A 6,209-nucleotide genomic window follows, 5' to 3' on the forward strand; every position below is an offset into this window, starting at 1 on the left:
CAGTAAGGATATGAGTGAGGCTAGATCACAGTGAGGGAGGAAAGAAGGATGCGAAACCAGCGGGAGAGAGAGGTGAGTGCCAGGTGAATGCCAAAGTCATGAGAAGGATTTTGGGTAGTATTTCAAATGTGGGAGGAAGCCATAAGAGGGTCCTAAGCAGGAAAGCCTCATGATCTGATTTCTATATTAAAATAATCACTTTGACAGGTTTATAGAGAGTGAACTGTGGAGGGTGTAAGAGAAAGAGTAGAAGCAGGGAGAAAACTGGGTCAAGGAATGCGAGGAGGACCTCGAAGATGCAGTTGCCTGGAGTCTCGCCCGCTGCCCAACCATGGTCAACCCCACCTGGTCTTGGACATTGCCAACAAGTCCTTGGGTCACTTCTCTCTCAGGCTGTTTGCAGACAAAGTTCCAAAGACAGCAGAAAACTTCCGAACTCTGAGCACTGGGGAGAAAAGATTTGACATAAAGTTTCCTGCTTTCACAGAATAATTCCAGGATTTATGTATGTGCAGGGTGGTGACTTCACCAACCATAATGGCTCTGATGGCTAGTCCATCTATGGAAAGAAATTTGATGAGAAGAATTTCATCCTGTAGCACACAGGTCCTAGCATCTTGTCCATGACTAATGCTGGCGCCAACACAAATGGTTCCCAGTTTTTCATCTACAATCTGCCAAGACTGAGTGTTTGGATGGCAAGCATGTGGTCTTTGGCAAGGCAAAGGAGGACATGAATACTGTAGAAGCCACAGAGTGCTGCAGTCCAGGAATGGCAAGACCAGAAAGAAGATCAAAATTGCTGACCGTGGACAAATCTAATAAATCTGACTTGTATTTAACCACCAGGCCATTCCCTCTGTAGCTCAGGAGAGCATCCAATCATCCACATCTTCTTGAATTAACTCCTATATTTGTGCTCCCACTGCTGTTCTTTGGGTTCCATATTTTCCTTATCCCCTTCCAATTTTAGCTGGATTGCAAAGTTAAGTTTATGACTATGAAATAAAAACTAAACAAAAAAAGCAATGAGAAGGAAATGATAGCTCAGGAGATGAAATAGAAGGTATCTCCCATTTCTCCAAAGAGAGGGTCCCCAAAAAGTATTTTAGCCAACTTGAATATATAATTTCAAGAATGTGAATTTGTAAAATTTCTACTTAAAGAAAGCTAGTGTTTTAATTTCATTCACATATATATTTAAATTGCATCTACAAACTCCATCTAAAAATACCAATTTATCAATCAAGTATTTCTTCTTTACCAATCTCATATACATGAAGGAATTTTGATAAAACTCATCACAAGCATGTTTGACATCTTTTAAGAGTCACTTTTTGGGTCACTTCACACAAATTTCTAAGGCATGCCATCTTCACTCCCCTCTATACCTGTTTTGAACCCATGTATGGGCTTCCCTGGTGGCTCAGATGATGAAGAATTTGCCTGCAATGCAGGAGACTTGGGTTTGATCACTAGATTGGGAAGGTCCTCTGGAGAAGGGAATGGCTACCCACTCCAGTATTCTTGGACTTCCATGGACAGAGGAGTCTGGTGGGCTATAGTCCATGGTGTCGCAAAGAGCTGGACACAACTGAGCAACTAACATACACATACACACCACACACACACACGCACACACACACATAATGCTGTAGCTGAATGCTTATTCCAAATCACAAATACCCATTTGTAAAGATTCAGATTTTAAAGTAGAACTTAAAACAGAATGTATATTCTTTGAAAGCAAGGATATTGTTTTCTGAACTACTGTATCCCCAGTGCCTAGAACAGGGATCAACAAATATGGCCTATGGACCAAACCTGTGAACAACAGTTATAAACAGTTTCGTTGGAACACCGGCAGGCTTATTTATTTGCATGTTGCCTGTGACTGCTTTTGCTCTGTCACAGCAGAGTTGAACAGTTATGACAGAGACTGTATGACTCGCAAAGCCTAAAATGTCTACTTCCCAGCCCTTTACAGAAAAAGTTTGCTGATCCCTGGTCCAGAGCATTGTGTAGCCTGTAGTAGGTATTCAACAGAAATTTGATATTGACTATATAGGCACAAGGAAACTCCTTATTTTCTGAAAAACAATTTGCAGAAGGAAAAAGCAAAACCTGATATTCTGTAGTATTTGTAGTATTTGTCAAATTCATCCTCAGCTCCCTCTATACTTGCCCCTTCTAGTGGTTCTTTTCAAGCACTAAGTGGCATAAAAGCGTTTCTATCTGATTTCTACGGGAGCATTTTCTAAGGCAGCTCTCCTTCCCTCCACACCATAAATAACTCTAAAGACATCACTTCTCTCTTCTGTGCCTCCATTTTCCACAACTTGAAAACAGAGTGTTTGTGGAACTCACCGGTCAAGTGTTTTCAGAGTAAAGGAACTGCAGTAGGAGTGTTTGACTTTTATATCTGGAAAAAGCAAACGGGCAGAAGCATGGGAAGCCCATACACACATAGAGGGGTTGGAAGGACCAGTCAGCAGCTGGAGCCAGGAGGGAGCAAGCCTCGTGGAAAGACAGCACCTTTTGAAAAGGGACTTCTTGTCTCCATAGTTCAAACTTTTCTTATAAAAGCATGCTTTGAAGGGGTCCTGAAATTCTGTTCCATCCCATGTTGAAAAGCTATGTACAAATGTTCTGATTTTTATAGTACACAAGCTCTTTCAGAAGTTTCCAATGCTCCTATACAGATATGTTGGAAAGGTGTGCAGGTAGCTCAGCCTAGCTAAGGCTCTGTCAACAGCCGCACTGCTGGATATAAAATCACCTGAAAGAAATCCAAGCTAGAAAACTGACAGAATGGTGACTGCTTTATTTATTCTTGCAGAGAAAAGTGGAAATTACCTCCTTTGTTGAAAGAGAATCTAGTCTTAAGAGTCAAAGAGCCTATAGATTTTGTCATTGTAAAGGGCTCAAAATTGTTCTGCTTAAACTTCCTGGTTCTTCTGCTTTCTGCAAAGAAACAGAGAGGAACTCTGAGAGAAGTGAGATGAACCCTTTTAAAGTATTCTAGCAGTAATTTGTATAGAGGATGGCCCTGGGAGTGATTTACTGTAGCCTGAACTATTGCCGGGGGCAGCAAGGAGAAGATGTGAGGGCTTTTGTGGCCAAGCCTGAAGACCTGGAGCCACAGTACTGCCCTGGAGCAGACTACTCCAAGACAGACTTCAGAGGGAGTGAGCAAAGAAGCCTTCTAAGGAAGTCAGGTTGCTAACTCAGCCTTGCTTTCTTCGTTAAACACTATAAAAGAAATAACTCACAATGTGAAAGCACCTAGGGCAAAAAGTTCAGCTTAGCCTGGGATCCCCCCTGAGGCAGACCCAAGATGAGGCAGAGGTTGTATACTTGAAAGACACAAGAAACACCAGCAGGCAAGTGAAGAAATGAGACCTGGCAGGGAAGGCAGCAATGAGGGGGCAGATAGCAAGCCAGCTACACTGTGGATGACCAGGGAGCTTAGTCCAGGGAGAAAGTCTGGGACATTGTATAAAACAAGAGCCTCTTGGGCAGAGGGGCAAAGGGGCAAAGGAGTCCAATCACTGGATGCAGTGATTGATTGACAGATGGTGGGGTGGTGTTAATTCCCCTAGAACTTCCTTTTTAGGTGAAGAGATGCAGATGCTGACTGCTGGAAACAACAGAGCATCTTAAAAAGGTAAATTCCAATGGATATGGGTGGCATACTCACCATATATACTACCAGGTCTCTCAATAAAAGTTTCTTCTGGTCTTTTCTTGCCCACATACCACTCCTTGGAAGCAAGAAGTTAGCTGGGATGGAGCAGTGATATCCACCGCATTCACAGGGCCCATTATCTTTTTTTTTTTGGCCTCACCATGTGGCATACAGGATCATAGTTCCCCGACCAGAGATAAAACCTGTGCCCCCTGCATTGGAAGTACAGAGTCTTAACCACTGAAATGCCATGGAAATCCCAGAGCTCATTGTCTTTTGAATTGACTTCTGTTTGGGGAAATACCTACACTGTGAATCCAAACTCTCCAAAGTAGAGCACAAATGTCAAGTTTCCCTTGTAGCTAGGACACAGGCCTGAGGTTAAGGCTCTGCCAATTTGGTGCACAAAGGTGACACTATTTGGGGGGTAAGCATGCAATGCTGGTGACAGGTTGATGGAGATGTCCCTTGCTCCTGGGGAGAGGAGAGGTAGAGGCATGTAGTTTGGGGTGGTAGAGGCAGCAATGCCTGTGGTTTTCTGGTAGTACAGGGTAGAATTTTTTACACAAAATTGGCAGTGAGGCTAGTGACTTTAGCACTAATTGCAGTAATTTGGACTTCCCAGCATCATCTGGTGCTCAACAGCTTCAGGGCTTTCCCATCAGACCGGCTTCTGCCACTGGGTGTGGGTGATCCTCCAAGAAGCTTGATCTCAAGTGTGTTTCGCCCCCCACCCCAGCTTTAATATACTTTATGTCAATCCCTTTCTTGCTTTAACTAGACAGAGTGGACTCTGAGCTTCATGCCTAAGCCCATGACTGATACAGGCAGAAAAAGCAAATGGTAAAGTACCCAGTATGACATGGTATATTTTATAAAAGCATAAAGAAACCCAAAGGGATAACTTGGTCTGCCCCCAATCTTCATAAAAAAAGTTACCTATAAACTATCTCAAGTGAGAAACTAGTCTTCAAGTATCCAGGGAGAAAATTCTGCACAACCTAAAGAATCACAGGCTCCCTGGTGGTCGAGATAGTAAAGAACTCGTCTGCAATTTGGAAGACCAGGGTTCGATCTCTGGATTGGGAAAATCTCCTGGAGAAGTGAATGGATACCCACTTCAGTATTCTGGCCTGGAGAATTCCCAAGGACAGAGGAGCCTGGTGGACTACAGTTCATAGGGTCGCAAAGAGTCAGACTCGACTGAGTGACTTTCAGATCAGTTCAGTCCAGTTAAGTGCTCAGTCGTGTCCGACTCTTTGCAACCCCTTGGACTGCAGAATGCCAGGCGTCCCTGTCCATCACCAACTCCCTGAGTTTACTCAAACTCATCTCCATTGAGTCGGTGATGCCGTCCAACTATCTCATCCTCTGTCGACCCTTTCTCCTGCCTTCAAACTTTACCAGCATCAGCGTCTTTTCAAATGAGTCAGTTCTTCGCATCAGGTGGCCAAAGTATTGGAGTTTCAGCTTCAGCATCAGTCCTTCCAACGAATATTCAGGGATGATTTCCTTTAAGATGAACTGACTGGATCTCCTTGCAGTCTAAGGGACTCTCAAGAGTCTTCTCCAACACCACAGTTCAAAAGCATCAATTCTTTGCCACTCAGCTTTCTTTCTAGTCCAACTCTCACTGGTTCCAAATCGGGAAAGGAGTGTGTCAAGGCTCTATATTGTCACCTGTTTATTTAACCTATATGCAGAGTACATCATGAGAAATGCTGGGCTGGAAGAAGCACAAGCTGGAATCAAGATTGCCAGGACAAATATCAATAACCTCAGATATACAGATGACACCACCATTATGGCAGAAAGTGAGGAAGAACTAAAGAGCCTCTTGATAAAAGTGAAAAAGGAGAGTGAAAAAGTTGGCTTAAAGCTCAACATTCAGAAAACTAAGATCATGGCATCTGGTCCCATCACTTCATGGCAAATAGATGGGGAAAGAGGAGAAACAGTGGCTGACTTTATTTGGGGGGGCTCCAAAATCACCGCAGATGGTGACTGCAACCATGAAATTAAAAGACGCTTAATCCTTGGGGAAAGTGATGACCAACCTAGACAGCATATTGAAAAGCAGAGACACTACTTTGCCAACAAAGGTCTGTCTAGTCAAGGCTATGGTTTTTCCAGTGGTCATGTATGGATGTGAGAGTTGGACCATAAAAAAAGTACCAAGGAATTGATGCTTTTGAACTGTGGTGTTGGAGAAGACTCTTGAGAGTCCCTTAGACTGCAAGGAGATCCAACCAGTCCACCCTAAAGGAGATCAGTCCTGAGTGTTCACAGGAAGGACTGATATTAAAGCTGAAACTCCAATACTTTGGCCACCTGATGCGAAGAGCTGACTCATTTGAAAAGACCCTGATGCTGGGAAAGATTGAGGGCAGGAAGAGAAGGGGATGACAGAGGATGAGATGGTTGGATGGCATCACCGACTCAATGGACATGAGTTTGGGTAGACTCTGGGAGTTGGTGATGGACAGGGAGGCCTGGCGTGCTCCAGTCCATGGGGTTGCAA

General features: G+C 43.8%; 1 pseudogene; it reads left to right on the forward strand.

Moving 5' to 3' along the window:
* The first annotated feature begins 276 nt into the window (after window positions 1–276).
* LOC136172625 (peptidyl-prolyl cis-trans isomerase A pseudogene) lies at window positions 277–822 on the forward strand (annotated as a pseudogene).
* Window positions 823–6,209: the final 5,387 nt, after the last annotated feature.

This window comes from Muntiacus reevesi, chromosome 7 (assembly GCF_963930625.1).
Source record: "Muntiacus reevesi chromosome 7, mMunRee1.1, whole genome shotgun sequence".
In the NCBI taxonomy this organism is placed as follows: Eukaryota; Metazoa; Chordata; class Mammalia; order Artiodactyla; family Cervidae; genus Muntiacus; species Muntiacus reevesi.